Source organism: Orcinus orca, chromosome 11 (assembly GCF_937001465.1).
Source record: "Orcinus orca chromosome 11, mOrcOrc1.1, whole genome shotgun sequence".
Classification (NCBI taxonomy): Eukaryota; Metazoa; Chordata; class Mammalia; order Artiodactyla; family Delphinidae; genus Orcinus; species Orcinus orca.
This window is the reverse complement of record NC_064569.1, coordinates 25,897,850-25,919,678: the sequence shown is the minus strand read 5'-3', so window position 1 is coordinate 25,919,678 and position 21,829 is coordinate 25,897,850. Positions and strand designations below refer to the sequence as shown.

The 21,829-nt window shown below is 39.4% G+C and overlaps 1 protein-coding gene and 1 pseudogene across 2 annotated transcripts in view; one reads left to right on the top strand and one right to left on the bottom strand.

The window, feature by feature from the left end:
• The window catches only part of DENND5B (DENN domain containing 5B), a 211,083-nt gene that overhangs the window by 53,054 nt on the left and 136,200 nt on the right, over positions 1–21,829 (top strand). The window lies entirely within an intron of this gene.
• On the bottom strand, positions 2,090–4,903 carry LOC101274426 (RNA-binding protein 25-like; annotated as a pseudogene).

Here is a 21,829-nt window from a genome sequence, read left to right as displayed (position 1 = left end):
ACAAATCTACTTTCTGTCTCTATAGATTTGCCTATTCTGCACAATCCATATAAATGAAATCATACAATATGTGTCTGACTTATCTCAGCATAATATTTTCAAAGTTCATCCATGTTATGGTACATATTAGTACTTCATTCCTTTGTATTGCCAAATATTCCATTGTACTGGAAGTATTATATTTTATTTTTCCATTCATCAGTCGATGGGTATCTGAGTGTTTCTACTTTTTGACTATTACGAATAATGCTGCTGTGAATATTCACGTATAGGATTTTGGGGGGACATATTTTCAATAGTTTTGGGTATTGAAATTGGGAGTGGAATTGCTGGGTTGAGGAACTGTCAGAATATTTTCTAAGGTACCGTTTTACATTCCTACCAGCAGTATATGAGGATTCCAATTTCTCCACATCCTAGCCAACACGTGTTCCTGTCTTCTGTTTTTTGGTTTTTTTTGGCTGCCCCACGCAGCTTGTGGGATTTTAGTTCCCTGACTAGGGACTGACCAGGGTCTTCAGAAGTGAGAGTGCAGAGTGTGGAGTCCTAACCACTGGGCCTCCAGGGAATTCCCTAGGGTTTTTTTTTTTTTTAAATTTTAGCCTAATCCTAGTGAATGTGAAGTGACATTGCATTGTGGTTTTGATTTGCATTTCCCAAATGACTAATGATGCTGAGCATCTTTTCATGTGCTTATCAGCCGTTTGTAGATCTTCTTTTGAGGCATAGAATTTTAATAGATAAAGAAAGGAAAAGGGAAGGGAGCACTTCAGCCTAACAGAACAGGGTCAAAGGCCTGAAAAATGGTGAAGAATCAGTAAAACTATAGAGTAGGGTCTCCAGAAGAAGGGAGTGAGAAAGGACACTAGAAAATTTTAGGGATGCTTGGGTCTCTTAAGTTTATTTTTTGATGAGTCAAGTCACACTGTCCTCTGCTTCTCTTAAGCTTAACATTGCTCGAATTTGAAGGATATTCCTTCTTTTGTAAATGTCAGTGTGTTGTGGTTAGCGCATTTGATTGATTCATCCAACCTTAAATAAAGAATTATTGAGGGCTTACTTCATTCCAGGCGTTCCAGTCCTCACTTAGTAAGAGGGGTAGATCAGTGAGCAAAAACAGGCAAGGTCCTTGCTTTTCATGGAGCTTATTTTCTAGTGGGGGTGATTTTTTTACCAATAAAAAACTGCCTGTTAGAGGCTGCCTTTATCCAGCATTTCTGGGCTCGGTAAACAAATCCAGGTCTACTTTGTTCATGCTGTTGCTGATTTTGTTGGCTTGGGTCATAGCCCCTTTCAGCTTTCACCTTTTCAGACCTAAAGTTTAATCTTTAATCATCCCTTACACAGCAGCATCCTGAAATCCCTCTTGGCATCCTTGTTTCTCTTTTTGGGACTGTTACACTTGAAGTTTTTTCCACTGTCGTTTGTACCAATTAATCAAAAAGACTGAAGAACTATAAAGAAAAGTTACATGAATATTTTAAACATTTTCTCTTAAAACATACTATGTGTATTTCATAAATGTTTGTTTTAGGACCAAGGCTTTTCCTTTGAATAAGGATCTGCTGACTATAATTTTCTATGATGTCTCTTATTATAAAGCCCGCATATAATGAATCATCTATGATTTTTAGTTTCCGTTTCTTTACAGTAGAGTGAGAATTTAAAGCCATTTCAAAGAAATCTGAGTGCAAAATCCTTCTAGATTTTTATGATTTTCCATTCCACTCTTTAGTATTTCTGTATCTAATTAGACAGCTTATTATTATTATTATTTGGGGGGAGTCATTTTAATATTTACAAGGAACAAATCAGCAGAACAAAATTATATCAGATAGGCTGTGTACAGTAGCTGCGGCTTATAAAACATACCAGTAATCTGTACCTGGTGAGTATAAAGAGAACCATGGTAGGATTCAGATGTCTTTACAGCCAAGGGAGTACACATGGCATTAACAAATTAGAGGACAAAAAAAATTCACATTTTCTACATTAAAAAAAAAATTACAGATCTCACAAATGTCTGTGAAGACAAAAAAAAAATTTAAAGTTCTTTGAAGGGTGGGAAAGAAGAAATCTGAAATGGAACTCTAAATGTAAAAAGAATTTTACTTCACAAGACCAATTTTCTTGGCTTCTGTTTCATATATCAGTAATCTCCACATCTTGACTATAAAAACTTCTGCTTCTTCATCAAGTACCATGGCAACATCATCTAAAATGCTCTGAGGTGAACTATGAGCCATAACCTTAGAACAAACAAAATCAACTCATGTAGCTTCTTCTCCACCTATGTATTCTATGATTTTTTTTATTAATCCATGGTCTAATTTGTCGTTCCATCAACATAGAATCCACAATAGACCAATCCAGGGGATAAGCAAAGAGCTCAGGTTTGGCTGTAGGGATTTTTTTTTTTTTTTTTTTCCGGTACGCAGGCCTCTCACTGTTGTGGCCTCTCCCGTTGCAGAGCACAGGCTCCGGACGCGCAGGCTCAGCGTCCGTGGCTCACGGGCCCAGCCGCTCCGCGGCATGTGGGATCTTCCCGGACCGGGGCACGAACCCATGTCCCCTGCATCGGCAGGCGGACTCTCAACCACTGCGCCACCAGGGAAGCCCATTGCTGTAGGGATTTTTTCAATGAGACTCTTAATGTGTTTGCGCTTTTTTTTCAGTGTTCACGGTGCCTTTGGCAGCATTTTTATTGTCTTCACCATAATCGAAGGGAACCAGTTTCCTTTTTCGGGGTACATCATCACTGTCTTCATTCTCAAATTTGTTAAAGACACTATCTACAGGTAGTTTCTTTCTCTTCACAGAATTAGGCTGACCAGGACTATTGGAAGCACCCAGTTTAAGACTCAGTCTTATTTTTGGCCTATGCTCCTCAGGTTGTTGTTGATCTGGTGAATTTTCATAAGGGGTAATAATACCACAGGGAGACTCATCTCCAGGAGTGTTGGGAGTTGCATTGCCACTGGCAGAGGAAACAGATGGGGCAGAACTGATGGACCTCAGAGTTGGTTTGAGACAGGACTTTTGCTCTGGCTCTTCTTCCTCTTCCATGGGTTCCTCTCGTTTTTCTTCTTTTTCTTGCTTTTCTTCTTCCTCTTCCTCTGATTCTGGTTCTTGCTTTATTTGTGGTTGTCTGTGCCTCTCAGCCTCTTGTTCCATCCTCTGGAGCTCTGCATCTGGATCCAGGTGCCCTTCGGCCAAAAGGCGCTGCCTGATTTCCTCTAGCTCTTCCTTCTCTCTCTTCCTATCCCGTTCATCTGCTTCCATTTCCTTTTCCCTATCACGCAACCTTTTCTGAAGAGCACTTCCTCTATAATATTTGGGATCATCTCTATCATCATCATAATCTTCTAAGAATTCTTTTAGTCGTTTAGCTTCTTTTGCCATTTCTCTTCTTTCTTCTTCTCTTTCAGCCTCTTTCTCATACTCCTGGGTTTTCTTTCATTCTCTGATTTTCCAATTCTTAAGGTGCTCTTGATAAGCAGCCTCTTTCTCTCGGAGCTTTCTTTCAGGTTTTCTTCGTTCATATGCATCTTCTTCATCCTCTTCTCGGTCCCGCTTCTTGTCTTTTTCTCTCGCGCGCTCCCGTTCCCTTTCTCGCTCTCATTCTCTTCCTTGTTCCCGTTCTCTCTCTCTCTCTCTCTCTTTACCTCTCCCGTTCCCTTTCACGATCTCTGCTCTTTTCTCTTGATCGACTGCAATCCTTATTCTGATCTGAACTCCTTTCTCGATCACGGTCCCGATCTCTCTCTCGATCCCGATCTCGATCTCTCTCTTTTGTCCGGTCACGATCCCTATCCCATTCTCGTTCTCGCTCCCGTTCCTTCTCCTTTTCTCGTTCGCGTTCTCTTTCCCTTTCTCGTTCCCGTTCTCGCCTTTCTCGTTCCCTTTCACACTCCCTCTCTCTTTCTCTCTGTTCTTTCTCAATTTCCTGTCTTTCTTTTTCCTTTTTGCCTTTCTCTTCTTCCAGTTTCTTGTGTGTCTCTGAATTTGCTGATCTCTCAGGATATCAGGTCTCTTTTGTCTTCTTCCATTTCTATAGCATTTATATCCTGCTTAGTGATGAGTGGATAAGGGATCAGTGGGGCCACTGGAAATCTGCGAAAAATGTCCTCCTTCTTTTCCTTCTTCTTCTTCCTGGGGTGAGAGTCAGATTCTTGCGAGGGGGCATTGAGCTCACTGGAGTATTCCCGTATTAAAACTTCAATGGCCCCTTTGATCATCTGATCTCTTCTCTTTGTGTCTTCATCTAAGGCTTCTTTGTCATCATTAGTGATGGTTTCTGGCCTGGCATTCCCATTAGAAGCTTTCTTCTTTGCTTTCCATTCATCCAATTGTGCCTTTGTCTTTGCATCAACTTTAACAAGTAGCTTCTTCTCTCCAATCTGCAGGTCATGCAATAACCTGAGTGCACGGAGGGTTGATTCAGGCTCCTTATACTCACAGAATCCAAAGGCTTGAAGTTTTCCAGATGTGCCTTGTACTCTCTTCCAGCTCAAAACCAAGCCACATTTAGCAAGGAGCTGTCTTATAAGCATGTCTGAGGCTTTTTCAGAGATGTTGCCAACGAAAACTGTAGTAGTGGGACCACAGTTTTCATCATTTTCTTTAGCCTTCAAGCCTGGATGATCCTTCCGTGCTCCCAAATGTTTTCCAACCATGGACACAGTGGGTACTAAGACAATTGGAGCAGGAGCCATAATGCTCATTGGTACAGGAATCATTGGAGTCCCTGGAGGTACAGGTGGTGGAAAGCCAGGAAACTGTGGGGGTGGGATCCCTGGTGGGAGGGCTGGGATTCCCATGGGAGGGCGATTCAAATGAGGGGGGAAAGACATTCTTACCACAGTGGTCCGCCGCTGAGGAAATTGTACTGTCTTTGCGGCCTTCTGGGCTCCAGGTTATGAGGGGGTTCCACCAGCTCGAGATTTCTGCACGCCGCTAGCCGGGAGACTAGTGCCAAAGCACCTACTCTCACAGGCCGCCTTATTATTTTTTTAGCAGCTTGCCTATGTACGTATTCAGCTTCATTTTCATAGAAATTATGAGTCTTTTCACAATCATATTTCATAATTTACTTAATAATTAAATTATGAATTCAGTATCATGTGAAACTGGATAAACATGTTGGGAATGGCTGTGGCAAACAAATTCAAGTACAAGATGTGGAAGTGCTACTGGCTATGAGCACTTTTGGCCTACTGTGGACATCAGCCGTTATGTTTTTACAGAAGAAACAGTGTTAGTTCAATCCAAGCTATTGGTTAAGGAGAAATTGCTTAGGACAGCTGCTTCTGTATATTGCAAGTTAAGTACTCTTCCACTGCTTTCTCCTAGCACTCTATATAGACCTCTTTTATAACTTAATTCACTGCTTATAATCGTCTACTTGTTTGTCTGCCTTATGGGATTTCATAGTCTTTGAGGGCAGAGGTATACTCTCTTGTTGTTACATTCATAGTTCCTAGTATATTCTTGGCATGTAATCACTTAATTCACTTTAAAAAAAAAAGAATTGACTGGGACTTTCCTGGTGGTCCAGTGGTTAAGACTCCATGCTCCCAATGCAGGGGGCCTGGTTTCAATCCCTGGTCAAGGAACTAGATCCCACATGCCACAACTAAGATTCCGCATGCCGCAACTAAAGATCCTGCACACCGCAACAAAGATCCCTTGTGCTGCAACTAAAGACCCGGCATGGCCAAATAAATACATTAATTAAAAAAAAAAAATTGACTGCAAGCTCAATATAATTCAATAATATGACCAGTTCAGTATGATTCCTAGGTTGCACTAGTTGTATGTGATGTTATGTTCGGAATAGTTCCACTGTACTTATGTTGTCTTGAACTAGGGTGATAGATTTTAAGATACATATTGACTAACTTGAGCACATCCCCTAAAAAGTTAATTCAGTGAGACTGAGACTATGTCTGTTATTCACTGCTATATCTCCAGTACATACAATATAGAGTATTAATGCCTGGCAGACCAAAGGTGCTCAGGTTTTTAATTTTTTTAATTACTGAATCCAGGGAATAGAGAATAGGATGGTGATGTTTCTTTTTTATTTCTTGAGGAATGATAAAATGAATCGGGTGTGCTTCCTTAGAAGAGGAGATTAGTGAATATATCAACCAAATTTGAAAATTTGAGGCCTAGTCATACAGAAGAGAATGTGGACCTCAGTAGCTCTAGAGAACTGAACTGGGACTAGAGAGTATAAATTATAGGAAAGCAGATTGTATGTTGAACTATTTTCTAATTATTAAGCCTTTAAAAAAATAGAATGTATTATTTCATGAGGTCACTGGAAAAGAAGTTTAATGACTTATTTGAGGGGTGTAAAAAAATAAATTTTTGTATGAAATGTGCAGTTGGTTTATCTGTACAAACTTAAATTCATCCTAATTTAAGCCCTGTAATCTCTTGTTTCAGTCTTCCATAACGTTAATATTCTTTATCAGTTATTGTCTTATAAGCTATTATAGGTCTCATGGTCTTAAGGAGAAATAAATGACTTTTTATCTCCCCGTTTAATTTTTAAGTTTGGTGGAGAGCAGATACTGTATCTTATTACAATAAGAAAATTTTTAATGGTATGCTTGTAATCCAGAAATCTTGATGGATCCAGAAATCTTGATAGATTTTGAATAGCCCCAATTGTCTGCTTCATTATTAGCGTTATGGATGGTGTGCCAATTAATCTAGCATCAGATTGCTGATAGTACCATAACGTTTGTTGAATCTGATGGGTGCAATAGTCATTACACCCCTCCATATGGTATATAATGAATCTTCATATTATAATGAATAAGTTCTATGAGATATTACTATGAAATAGTACTGCAGAAGTCTGGATTTTTTTTTTTTAATCTTTGCTGCTTTCATAGCACTTTGCAGAGTATCTTATTCATATAAGCTATTCAATAAATATTTATTAAAAGGCTGGAAGATCTCTTGAGTCCTTAAAAAAACCAGTCACCCATTTGAGGAATTATTTCTTGTTTTACAGAAAGTTTACAAGCCAAAAGTACTTTGGTCCAAATGTCAAGGTTATTAAATTATATTGTTAATTTATTCTTATGTCAACAGGGCTTAATTAATGATGCTCCATTTATTTATTCCAAACTTAGATAGATAGCTATAAAAATAATTTTCCTCTTTGTCTAACTTCCAAAAAACTTACTTGCTGTGTACTTCCTCTGCTTTCTTTAGATGGACTTATTCCTGTTTTGCTATATTAACAGTTGTGGGGTATTCCTTTTTGAACTGTACCCCATGTCTAGAGTATCACTTTTCTTACAGATTCACATGTATGTGGCCAAAGGAACAACTCCATGTTTTCTAAAAGGCCTAGAGAACATGTAGCAGGTACCTCTCATTTGCCTTTGTGTTGGTCATTTTTTACAAATTACTGGAAGTTGGTGGTTCCCGCTGACAGAACCATAGGTTAGTTCTTAAACATCATCTGGAATCTTTTGTTGGGCTTCTTTTGCTTAACAAAGTGTCACTGAGATTCATCCATGTTGTTGTGTACATCAGCAGTTTATTGCTTTTTACTACTGAGTTGTGTTCCATTGAATGAATATACTACAATTTGTATATCCTTCTGCTTGTTGGTGGACATTTGAGTTGTTTCCAGTTTTTTTGCTATTATGAGTAAAGCTGACAGTCTTGTGCAAATAATTTTGTGGATATATGCTTCTTAGGAGTAGAATTGTAGGTGTATGGGTTAGGTATAAAACTCACCAACAGTTTTTTAAAGTGGCTTTGCCATTTTATAGTCCCACCAACAATGTATGAGTTCCAAGTGGTCAAGATCCTCACCAATACTTGGTATTGGTATGGTAAGTCTTTTAAATTTTGATCATTCTAGTAGGTTTGAGGTGGTGTCTCATTGTGGTTTTAATTTGTATTTTACCTGACAACTAATGATGTTGAGTATCTTTTCATTGGCTTATTGACTTTTTGTATATATTAAATTTATTCTCTTGTTCAGATCTTTTGTCCATTTTTTAAAAATGGGTTGTCTTTTTAAAAAAAATTATTGATTATAGGAATTCTTTAAATATTCTGGTGATGAATCCTTTGTCAGATATAAGGACTTTTGGTTTTGAAAATTAGTAAAATATTCAGTCTAGAGGTTTCAAGATTCTTTGGGCATCTAAGTAATAGGTCAATTTATTATCGGCAGAAATTCAATTCCAATTTTAAATCTAGGGTTGTAGAAGAAAATTGGTTAGGGGGTATGTGGATTTTTCGGTTATCTATTGCTGTGTAACAGTGTATGCTGTATTCCATAGTGGCTTAAATCAGCAGTTATTTACTGTTTCTCACAATCCTCTGGGTCAGCTAGGCAGGTCTTCTGTTTCACCCAGTGCCTACTTGGGTCGCTAATTTGGCTAGATGTCCAGGATGGCTTCTCTCACTTGACTTAGGTGGCTGAAATGTCTAGTGGCCAGGTGGGCCTCTTCTGCTTCTCCATGCCATCTCATTATTATTTAGTAGTTTAGCCCATGTCTCTTTATGTGGTGGTTTGATTCTAAGAGAGAAAAAACAGGAGCTGTCAAGACTCTTAAGTGCTAGGTCTGGAACTGGCACAGCGACACTTCTGTCACATTCTGCTGGTTAAAGCAAGTCACAGAACCAGCCCAGATTCAAGGGGAGGAAAATAGAACCCTTCTTTTGATAGAAGAGGCAGCATGCACACATACAGGGCAGGGAAGAATTTTTGGTGGCCATTTTTTGTGATATTTTATTACAGTGGAGTAGATGTTTAGAATTTCCTAATAAAAGGTGATTTCATTAAAAATATAATTTGTAAGTTATTCCTATATTTCTAAGTATCTTTCCAATTCTTTTTTTTAATTTCATGCATTTGTTTATCCCTTACTGCATATATTCTGCTACCAACGTTTCTAAGATATGATTCAAAATTGGAGATGATAAAAAAAGGCTCAGTGGTGTATAACAAGGAGGCTTACTGAGCTATTAAAGATGTTAATTAGGATTCATGTTCTTTAATATGCTAGAAAGAACGTTCTGATGCCACTTTGCTGATGAACAAAATGAGCTTAATCACATCCTGGGCACTAAGTATTCTGACATTATAATCTCTTCTCTCTGAGCCCATCACAGCAGTCTTAGGATTCAAGATCTAATCCTGGGCAACATTATAGGGCCAAGTGTGTCATATACACACAGTGAAGGAAAGTAGGATGGCCTTGGTAATCCTGCAGTATTTTTCTTATCATATACTTGATTTTCATTTTCAAAAATTGAGGTAAAATTCCCATAACATAAAGTTAACCATTGACCATTTAAAAGTGTACAATTTAGTGGCATTTAGTACATTCACAGTGTTGTACGTCTCCTCATATACTTTTTAAAGGAAGGGTTTATGTCAGGGAAATGAAGAACAATAAAATTATGGCAAAAAAGACTAATAAGATGTCCAAACATTAACTCAAAAAGGACACTTCTGGGCTTCCCTGGTGGCGCAGTGGTTGGGGGTCCGCCTGCCGATGCAGGGGACACGGGTTCGTGCCCCGGTCCGGGAGGATCCCACATGCTGCGGAGCGGCTGGGCCCGTGGGCCATGGCTGCTGAGCCTGCGTTCCGCAACGGGAGAGGCCACAGCAGCGAGAGGGCCCGCGTACCGCAAAAAAAAAAAAAAAAAAAAAAGAACACTCCTTTGGTGGAATGGTTTAAGAGATATGCTGGGACCACTGCCTTCCCACTGAAGTGCCAGCGTCTGGTCAGCAGCAGCATGGCCTAAGCAATCTCCTTCTTGCCTCCTGCCAGCCTCGTAAGTCCTCTAAAACTGCAAGGTTAGTTCAATTTTATCTTACCTTCTCTCTTCTGAGGATGGTAAGCAGTCTCAGGGAATCTACCACCTTGGTCCCCTCTATCCCAAGGCTTGGGAGTTTCACAGACCCATTCTAGATCTGAGAACAGCGCTTTTCCGGGGAGCAGGGATTGTGGGCATTCATTAGCCTCTTCCCGTCCTTTTCTATGCCTCAGAATGACTGACCCACAGGTTGTCCTGAGGGCCAAGGCTATCTGCAGTAAACTTGAAGTTGCAGGTTACTTGCAGGCCCTGCTCCCTCTTCTCCTAAAAATGGAAAGATATTTAGATACTTTTGTCATTGTTTTACTGGGGTCAGGTAAGGACTGAACAGAAGTAGTAAGTCATTAGAGATTTAAAGATGTTTTTAAAATTTTGCTGTACTCCCTCACACACCTACAATAGTCTCAAGACTTAGCTACCACCTCCCTTGACCTAAAAAGGGGTGGAGGGATGGGGGAAGGAGGAGACATCTGTGAGGAAAAAGAAATACAAAGAAATACTCTGCCCAGAAGAATCGATCATTCCAATATCCATCTTAATGATTAGAATGGGATAGAATAGAAGCAAGAAGATTAAAGAGAAAATAACCTCCTTAGATAGTAGAAGCCCAGTGATTTTTTTTTTAACAAAATGTTGGAAAAGTAGTGCTGATGATTATGGGATACATCAAGAATAATGTTAGCAACCCTACTAATTAAAGTTTAATACCAGTCATAACTTATTTGATATTTCCCTCATCTGTGAAATGGAGATCTGCCTTACTCCTAGAGGAAGGTGCATTTAGGACTGCAGAGTACAGCAAATTTCAATTCCCAATAAGGCCATGGTATCCTAGGAAGTTTCCAGAGGTAATTTGACTCTGATTTTAGCCTTACATGATCACATTAGAGCCAAACCCTTGTAAAATTTGACTCCACTGCACAATGTGATAGATGCTGAAAAAGGGGGTTTAGAGGAGTGCACCCAATGTTCCCTGGCAGGAAATGGGGAACGTTTCCCTGAGATTGTGTCACTGAACTAGGAGCAGATGTTTGCTAAATTAGCAGGGATTGAGGGGAGAATGTATTAAACTGAGTGAAAATATTTGTAAAGGCAGAAGGAATTTGGATTTTTATTCAGCATTAAAGGGCCACTGAAGGATTTTATGCAGAGGATTGTAATGATCAGACTAGCATAATAGCATATTAAGAAGATCATTTTGGCAGCAATATGGAGGCCAGATTGACAAGGAGGCCAGTTAGGAGTCCACTGGTATATTCTGGGCCAGAGATGATGAGTACCTAAACTAAGGCACTCCTTTATGATGAATTGAAAGAGAAACTAACTTCAGTAATCTAAGGCTGTGCTGCTGAGTGTGGGAGCCACTTAGCCACACATGGCTATTGAGCACTTGAAACTTGACTGTTGCAAAATGAGATGTGCTGTAGGTGTAAAATACTCACCAGATTTCAAAGCCTTGGTATCTCAGTAAGACGTTTTTGTATATTGATTACAAGTTAAAGCAATATTTTGAATACATTGGGTTAAGTAAAATATATCATTACAATTAATTTTTCCTATTTTAAGAACGTAGCTACTAGAAAATTTTTAATTATATGTATGGCTCACATTATATTTTTATTTTTTTCATTGCTGACTAAATTTATTTCAGTTCAGTTACTTGCCTAACTTATGCTAGCTGTTTGATTAGAAAGTGTTTCATTATGGACTTCCCTGGTGGCGCAGTGGTTGAGAGTCCACCTGCCGATGCAGGGGACACGGGTTCGTGCCCTGGTCCAGGAAGATCCCACATGCCGCGGAGCGGCTGGGCCCGTGAGCCATGGCTGCTGAGCCTGCGCGTCCGGAGCCTGTGCTCCGCAACGGGAGAGGCCACAGCAGTGAGAGGCCCTCGTATCACAAAAAAAAAAAAAAAAAAAAAAAAGAAAGTGTTTCATTTTAACTCATAATAGGTGTGGAAACTACAGAAATGCAAAATGGTTTTCATATATTTGGGAAACAAGGTTGAAAAGCTCTGTAAGACCGTATTTTTATTAATTAATTAATTTTATTAATAAGAGTGTCAACACAGAGTATCTGCAGGAAACTGGCTTTTGCAGTGAGGTCACAGTGCATTTTTAAATCCATTGTTAGGTAATGTTTATTCACTCTTCTGCAAATAAATTATTTCTGTAAGATATGTTCCAAAACTGGTGCATGGGTAAGACTGGACTAGAGAAAAAGTTTATTTGAAAAACACTTTTTGAAACTTTTTAAGTGTTGTCTAAACACTCTGGAGTTTTTTTTTTTTTGCCATGTTCCAATTGACAAAGGCCAAGAAATTCCCTCATAGGTAACAAACATTCATAGCTAACAGGGATGGCTGTTGTATCAAAAACTCTGTCTACTAATGGGTACAGAGTTTTTTTGAAGTGATGAAATGTTCTAAAATTAGATAATGGTGATGGTTGTACAACTCTATGAATATACCCCAAACCACTCAGTTGTATACTTTAAAAGGGTGAATATTAGGGTTATGAACATATCTCAGTAAAGCTGTAATAAAAAAACCCCTCAATCTTTACATGCACATCTGTTGCAGTTACTGATTTCCTAGTTATTTAATGAGAATTATGTGAGCAGACACACAAAAAGCAACCATATATACAAAAATTCCTGTGATCACACAAAAATGGTCTGTTCTTTTTTGGCTTCTGTACCAGCCTCACAGATCTGGTGGTAGATGGGAAGCTTAGTGGCCTTCTTTGGTGGGTATTTGTGAAGTTATTAAGCAGTGTTTATCTAGCTTAAGGGATTGAAAGATTGACTGAGTACACTAGATTCTCATTCATATTCTGGTACAAAATGAATGTGATACACTGAAAGGTGTAGACTGAATCCAGCAGGTTAGTAGAAAAAATAATACTCCAATATTTGATCATTTGATGTTGAGGAATTTTTTTTTTTTTTTGCGGTACGCAGGCCTCTCACTGTTGTGGCCTCTCCCGTTGCGGAGCACAGGCTCTGGACACGCAGGCTTAGCGGCCATGGCTCACGGGCCCAGCTGCTCCGCAGCATGTGGGATCTTCCCAGACCGGGGCACGAACCTGTGTCCCCTGCATCGGCAGGAGGACTCTCAACCACTGCGCCACCAGGGAAGCCCGATGTCGAGGAATTTATTCTTAAGTTTTTAGGCCAAGTTAGAGTTGGTTTATATCTACCTTGGATCTTGTTAGGCATGTCTCCTGTTTCTTGTATCTCAGTTCATCCTGCAGAAAACCATGCCATCTAACTCACTAGATACCCAGAGAACAGCCATGCAGTGTTTTCAGCTACAGAGACTAGCAGAGGATGCATTTACTGTTTCTTTCCTGTATGCTGCCATCTGAAGTAAGATTTTCTGGCTCATCACCAAGCACCTATCATCCCAGAAAGGAAGAAATAGAGTGGATTTGGTGCATCTCTTTTCTCTCCATAACCTCTTTCCAAGTCATTTCCACAGAAGTGCCAAGGCACAGGAGAGAAGCTGAGCCCTGGTTTTTCTGTTAAAAGCAGAACTCGTCACAGATTTTTACACAGCTGCTGCATTTGTCCTAATCCCTTTCCTGCTCAGCCTTGTTACTGCGGCCTTGCTCTAGGGCTGCTTTCAGCAACCTTTCTGACACAGGTTTAATGCTGATTAGTCCCAAAACAATTCTAGGGCAGAGCTCCCTGCCAGGATGAAGAATGAACAAAATTGGTTTGCACACAGGCCAGCTGCAGTTGCTGCAAGTAGAGTCTGTCAAATGCGGACCATTTTCTTGTTTACCAAGATGAGGTTAAATTAGCACAGCATGAAGCAAAATGGATAAAAAAAAGAAAAAAATTGCAAACCATCCATGCTAGCTGAGTAGGATGCGGTGAGTATGGAATTCAGGTGATTTTAAATTAGGTTGAAAAGGTAAGGTAGTATACAGTACTAAAAGCTGATTAAAAGTCACTTGAAAGATTTGCTTGCTCCAGGTGGGACAGGGGCATAGGTGGACTGTATAATCTTTTAAAGATTATTCAGGTCTAGTATGGTATGAATTACTCATTTTTGCAGTTATTTTCTAAAATATTTGAATCAGATTTTATGTGTTTATAGAGCGGTCTCTGGTTGACAGACTTGCAGACTAGATGAGAAAGCAAGGTGAACTATGTAAGGAAAGAACCCCGAAGCCAAGAGGTCTCTGACTTCCCAGGCTTCGGTGCACCAGGCTCTCTTCTTCTTCCTTTTGTGCAGAGCCTGCCCACAGATCCTCTCTTGGGAACCCGGGCTTCTCACCCTAGCATTCAGGGCCGAGTTGAGGGGAAGAGGGGGAGTAATTAGCTGAGGAGCAGAAGTATCGGATGGGAAAGGGGGGAGAAACGGCAAATACGGAGAGTATGAGACGAAAGACACAGTGTCTCATCTGACTCCCGGCCTCTATGCTTCACCCCCCTAGTCCTTCATCCGCTGTGGGTTTGAGAGCTCCTGATCTTCTCTGCGTTCTGACCTTTCCTGGCCTGGGTCGTGAGGTGTTTTACCCCTGCTAGTTTAGGGCTGGGGAGATAGGGAGACTTAACCACCTTATAACACTGTTCCTAAGGGAAATGAATTCTCTTATAGACCAACCCCTGAATATAACCGTTAATGAAATAGACTATTAAACTGCAGCTTGTGTGGTTAGAGAGAGATCCTTCCTTTTACCAACTGTGTACTTCTCACTCAGCACTATACTGTACATTTCATGGCCCTTCACCTCCACTGAGATAATTTACCTTATGTCTCAAGACCAAGGAAGCAACAGGAGTACTAAATTAAGACACAGAGCAGCGTAGTCAGGGCGTTACCTACTCACAGGCCATTGTAAGTTCAGGCTGGAGGGAACTCACAGAAAAAGTAAAGATCTGCCTATATTGGAAATAAAGTGGGTTGGGTTTAGGGAAAACAGGAATCACTGTGGGCTACAGTAGGGTAGTTTATAATTTAAGCTGCATCCTGAAAGAGGATGGGCCAAGTGAGGACAGGCTGGTGTTCTAAGCTCCAGGCCTAAAGGGGCCAGGGAGGGGCACAAAGGGGACTTTTATTCCATCTCTAACGTTTTATTTCTGTTTTAAAAAATTGTGAAGCAGATACCGCAACGTGTTAACATTTGTTGAATTCAGGTGGAATATACCCACACAGGTGTTCATTATTTCTGTTCTACTTTTCTCTATGTTTGAAATATTTTTTAATTACAAAAAGGAAAAGAGGAACTTCCCTGGTGGTCCAGTGGCTAGGACTCTGCGATCCCAATGCAGGGGGCCTGGTTCGACCCCTGGTTGGGTAATTAGATCCCACATGCCACAACTGAGACCCGGCTCAGCCAAATAAATAAATAAATACTTAAAAAAAAAAAAAAGAAAAGAAATAGCCTTAAAGCTGGGTAGTACAAGAGACAAATGATAGAACTTAAATAACATACAAGTCAGTAGCCAGCTCTTGAGTAGGCAGGTGGGTAATGGTAGTCATTTTATCAAGGGTCTTGAAGGAACATACAAATAATGTATTTTTCTGCAACCAAAGAACTGAAAAGTGATTAAAATCACCCATCATGAAAGAGCAAATTAATGAAGAAGTGGAAAAAATAAATAACAGGCCAAAGCTTCTCCATGGTTTGGACTTAACCTCCTTTAGGTTGAGTAGGATGCAGTGAGATATGCTAACACAGAAAATATGTTGTACATCATTGGAGGAAATGAATATAAATAAATGATATATTTTAGTCACTGTCATCGAAAGGAGCAAGTTCAGGAACAAAGGAAGTAAGTATAACCTGTACACCTAGTTTTCACACCTATATATATCCGTGAAAAATAATCGTAAGCATAAGAATTATTTTTCTGAGAGAGTGGCTTTAATACGTATATTTAGGGAATTCCCCGGTGGTCCATTGGTTAGGACTCCGCACTTCCATGCAGGGGGCATGGGTTCGATCCCTGGCTGGGGAAGTAAGATCCCACAAGCCACACGGTGTGACCAAAAAAAAAAAAAAAAAAGACCATATATTTAAATTCTGTAAAAATATACTGTATAGCCTCTCTTTTGTGATATAATTGTCTCTCTTCGCCAGCTTGAATTATTGCCTTCCCAGGAATTTCTTCTATAAGCACTGAGGGAAGAACCATTACTAATAATTTTTCTGTATTCCTAATAAGTTTGGTTAAGCTCATAGAAAGAACTGGATATATTTGTTGGTTGGTGATATAGAATTGTGAACAGTCTATTAACTACCAGTAATACTGTGTTCCTAGTGAAAAAATAAGTTTAATCTTACTGAAAAAAGTATGTCCATGTAACATAGTTTTTCTAAATGACAAACTACTGATTATTTATATGTAATTGAATGAAGTTTGAGTTTGTTGGATTTTTGTTCATTCATTCATGCAAAATGGAAAGGCCTTTAAAACTTATCCTAAAAGTACCCCTCACCCATGAGGATGGCTGCTATCAAAAAACCAGAAAACAGCAAATGTTGGTGAGCATGTAGAGAAATTGGACCCTTGTGCACTGTTGGTTAGAATGTAGAATGGTACACTTGCTATGGAAAACAGTATGGTAGTTCCTCAAAAAATTAAAAATAGAATCATCATATAATCCAGTAATTCCACCTCTGTGGGTATATACCCAGAAGAATTGAAAGCCAGAGTCTCAAAGAGATATATGTATCAGGTTCGTAACAGCATGATTCACAATGGCTATAACAAGGAAGCAAGCCAGGTGTCCACCAGTGGATAAATGGGTAAGTAAAATTTGGCTTATACTATACAGTGGAATATAACTCAGCTCTCAAAAGGAAGGAAATTCTTCAGTATGCTGCATCATGAATACACTTTGAGAACATTATACTAAGTGAAATAAGCCAGGCATGAGAAGACACTCTGTGATTCTATTCATATGAGGTGCTTAGAGTAATCAAAATCATAGAGATAGTAGAATGGTGGTTGCCAGGGCCTGAGGAGGCGGAGGGAATGAGGAGTTATTGTTTAATGGGCATAGAGTTTCAATTTACTAGATGAGAAGAATTATAGAGATGAGTGGTGGTGATGGTTGCATATTATAAATGTATTTAATACCACGGAATTGTATACTTAAGAATGGTTAAGATGGTAAATTTTATGTTATGTGTATCTTACTACAATAAAAAAGTTGAAGGAAAGAATTCATCCTAAAAGAATTTGACTTATTATATTCTCTCACAGAAGTACAATTTAACAAACATTTATGACAATTAAATTTATCCACTATACAAGTATATCTACAAAATTATAAGTATCTGGAATGGTCATGCAGGGGCACAAAATCCATAATGCAGCTTCCCTAGTTATTTCTCAGCTATTTCTACATAATATTGTGAAAGAAACAAATACTTTTACAATGATAGTAACGATAATTTTAATTTATAATTTCGGTATAATTATAATTGGAAGTCTTAAATTCTTACTAAATGACCTTCATACTACTACAAAACTATTATTCTAAAATTTGTACAAACAAGATAAAAATCTTTACATAATGTCAGTAACAACTCATGTTCTTTCCACTAGCCTGTGTTCATAATTATTCATTTACTTAGTGAATGGTCCTTGAATTCATGTTATACTAGGCACTGTGTAGGCTCTGGGGATTCAGTGGAGAACAGCTCTTACCCTCATAGAGTTGCAGTCTTTTCCAGAAGAAATGACTATAAGCTTAGATCTGAAGGGCGGCCAAGAATTTACAGGTGGGATGGGGAGTGGGGGCAATACTGGAAGAAGTATTTGTGGCAGACATACAGCATGTGTGAAAGTCGGCTAATTTGAGGGAGCGAGGTACATATGGTGAGCAGCTAGTAATTTCCTCACGGCTGGAGTATAGAATACAAAGGATATGGAAAATCTTGCAGAAAGGGTTAAGATATAAGCAGTCAGATTATGAAAAATTTTGAAGCAGTGTTAGGCAATTTGAGATTTAAAGTTAGGATAATGAAGCACTATTGAAGGGTTCTGAAGGGGAGTAACCTCGGATCTATATTTAGAAAGATTTCTTGGGCTGCATTATGGAGTGGGGGAGATGGGTGGTAAGCCTGGCAACAGGACGTGATGATGTTTGTAATAATTCGGGTGAGAGGCGACATTGGATTGGACTAGAGAAGTGGCAGTGGGGATGGAGAGAGTTGGATAGATTTAAGAAAAATAGAAGGTTAAATCAGTAGGATGAAGCAATGGATTAGATGTGGGGAATAAGAGGGAAAGAGGAGTCAAGGATAATTGCAGCTATACACCTTCAGCCACTGGGTGAATGGTTGTACTACTTGAGCTGGAGAAATTACCAGTCAGGGCTTTGGAAGTGATTCCCTGTTTGATCTCTAAGAACTCTTCCTATTGTGAGTGTAAGAATTTCTGATTCTTGACACTTCTAAGAAAGCTCATTATCTAATCTACAGATTAGATCATTTTTACTGCTACTTATGTAAAAGTCATTCCTGAGATGTCCATATCCCTAGTTACTCTCAGAGTTCAAAATAATATGTGAGGTTCATTGTTACAGCTCATTGGTTTATTTATTAAAGTAGAGAGAGTATTGTTTTCTGTAGGCAGTGTATAATTTTGTCTAGTTACATATGTAACGAAGTTATACATAACCCTTTATAGTCAATGTAGCCATGTGTCAAATAACTCAAAAAGTAACTGTAATGATAACAGAGCCACTGTTGACAAGCATGACAACATAAATATATCTAAATAAATTAATAAATGTTAAAAGTAAACACTTGACAATTCTCCTTCATTGCCAGTGGGAATGCAAAATGGTATAGCTACTTTAGAAGTCATTTTGACAGTTTCTTACAAAACTAAACATACCTTACCATATGATTCATTAGTCACACTCCTTGTTATTTATCCAAAGGAGTTGAAGGCTTATATCTGCACAAAAACCCTTACACATGGAAGTTTCTAGCAGTTTTATTCCTTTTTTTTCTTTTTTAATGTCTTTATTGGAGTATAGTTGCTTTACAATGGTGAGTTAGTTTGGTGTATAGCAAAGTGAATCAGCTATATGTATACATATATCTCCATATCCCCTCCCTCTTGCACCTTCCTCTCACCCTCCCTATCCTACCCCTCTATGTGGACACAAAGCCCTGAGCTGATCTCTCTGTGCTATGCGGATGCTTCCTACTAGCTATCTATTTTACATTTGGTAGTGTACATATGTCATTGCCACTCTCTCACTTCGTCCCAACTTCCCCTTCCCCTTCCCCATGTCCTCAACTCCATTCTCTACGTCTGTGTCTTTATTCCTGTCCTGTCCCTAGGTTCTTCGGAACCTTTTTTTTTCTTCAGATTCCATATATGTGTGTTAGCATACAATATTTGTTTTTCTCTTTCTGACTGACTTCACTCTGTATGACAGACTCTAGGTCCATCCACCTCACTACAAATAACTCAATTTTGTTTCTTTCTATGGCTGAGTAATATTCCATTGTATATATGTGCCACATCTTCTTTATCCATTCATCTGTCGATGAACACTTAGGTTGCTTCCATGTCCTGGCTATTGTAAATAGTGCTGCAGTGAACATTGTGGTACATGACTCTTTTTGAATTATGTTTTTCTCAGGGTATATACCCAGTAGTGGGATTGCTGGGTAGTATGGTAGTTCTATTTTTAGTTTTTTAAGGAACCTCCATACTGTTCTCCATAGTGGCTGTATCAATTTACACTCCCACCAACAGTACAAGAGGGTTCCCTTTTCTCCAGCATTTATTGTTTGTAGATTTTTTGATGATGGCCATTCTGACTGGTGTGAGGTGTTGCCTCACTGTAGTTTGATTTGCATTTCTCTAACAATTAGTGATGTTGAGCATCCTTTCATGTGTTTGTTGGCAGTCTTTTTATCTTCTTTGGAGAAATGTCTACTTAGGTCTTCTGCCCATTTTTGGATTGGGTTGTTTGTTTTTTTGATAGTGAGCTTCATGAGCTGCCTGTGTATTTTGGAGATTAATCCTTTGTCAGTTGCTTCATTTGCAAATATTTTCTCCCATTCTAAGGGTTGTCTTTTTGTCTTGTTTATAGTTTCCTTTGCTGTGCAAAAGCTTTTAAGTTTCGTTAGGTCCCATTTGTTTATTTTTGGTTTTATTTCCATTTCTCTAGGAGGTGGGTCAAAAAGGATCTTGCTGTGATTTATGTCATAGAGTGTTCTGCCTATGTTTTCCTCTAAGAGTTTTATAGTGTCTGGCCTTACATTTAGGTCTTTAATCCATTTTGAGTTTATTTTTGTGTATGGTGTTAGGGAGTGTTCTAATTTCATTCTTTTACTAACAGTTTTATTCTTTTTTAAAGAAAGATTAACTTTATCTTCTTTTTTAATTAATTAATTAATTAATTTTTGTCTGTGTTGGGTCTTTGTTGCCCCACGTGGGCTTTGTATAGTTGTGGTGAGCGGGGTCTACTCTTCGTTGGGGTGTGTGGGCTTCTCATTGTGGTGGCTTCTCTTGTTGCAGAGCAAAGGCACGTGGGCTTTAGTAGTTACGGCACAAGGGCTCAGTGGTTGTGGCTCATGGGCTCTAGAGCGCAGGCTCAATAGTTGGCCACACGGGCTTAGTTGCTCTGCAGCATGTGGAATCCTCCCAGACCGGGGCTCAAACCCATGTCCCCTGAATTGGCAGGTGGATTCTCAACCACTGAGCCACCAGGGAAGTCCAGCAGTTTTATTCCTTTTTTTGTTTGTTTGTTTTGTTTTGTTTTTGTGGTATGCGGGCCTCTCACTGTTGTGGCCTCTCCCATTGTGGAGCACAGGCTCCGGACGTGCAGGCTCAGCAGCCATGGCTCACGGGCCCAGCCGCTCCGCGGCATGTGGGATCCCCCCGGACCGGGGCATGAACCCGTGTCCCCTGCATCGGCAGGCGGACTCCCAACCACTGCGCCACCAGGGAAGCCCTACATTTTTTATGATATAACTTTACTCATCATTGTCATTTTTCTTTCTGGAAAACACAGAATCAGTAGTTTACCCAAGGTCACATATAGCTTAGTCATTCTATATTTATGCTCCAGAAACAGAAAACTAAGATTTATTCCCCACGTTATGAGAATATTGAACCCTCTTTATTACAGAAAACACTTTGTGTGCGAGAGGAATGTTTATTTCTATTTACTTCCATTCTGTTTTCCTCAGCCTTTTTCAAGAGAGGAGAGAGTCAATCCCTGGCCTTGACTTGGGTGAGTCTTGGTCTGTCCAATGTGATAGCTACTAGAAATGTGTCTTATGCAACTAAGGAACTGAATTTTTAATTTTATTTATTTTTAATTAATTAAAATTTAAATAGCCACATGTTAGTGGCTACTTTATTGAACAGTGCAGCTCTAGATTACCAGTTAGAAGACAGGACCAGGTTAAACCATAGAATGGGAATGCAGTCGACAAAATTCAAACTGTGGGAAACTCTATCAACAAAGAAACCCCAAGGGGGGAAAAAAAGATGTGGAGTAGAAACCCTAAGATTAAAAGAGACTTAAAGGGGGCTTTCCTGGTGGCGCAGTGGTTGGGAATCCGCCTGCCAATGCAGGGGACACGGGTTCATGCCCTGGTCTGGGAGGATCCCACATGCCACGGAGCGGCTGGGCCTGTGAGCCATGGCCGCTGAGCCTGCACGTCCAGAGCCTGTGCTCTGCAGCGGGAGAAGCCACAGTGGTGAGAGGCCTGCGTACCGCAAAAAAAAAAAAAAGAGAGAGACTTAAAGGGCATATCAACAAATCACAATATATGGACTTTATTTGGGTCCTGATACAAACTGTTAAAAATAATTATTACATTTATGAAATAATTGGAAATTTGAATAATGGCTAGATGTTTGATATTAGGGAATTACTGTTTATTTTTTAGGCATAATACATTGTGGTTGTCTTACAAAAGGAGGAGAGTGAGTCATTATCTTTCAGAGAGATGTTGAAATATTT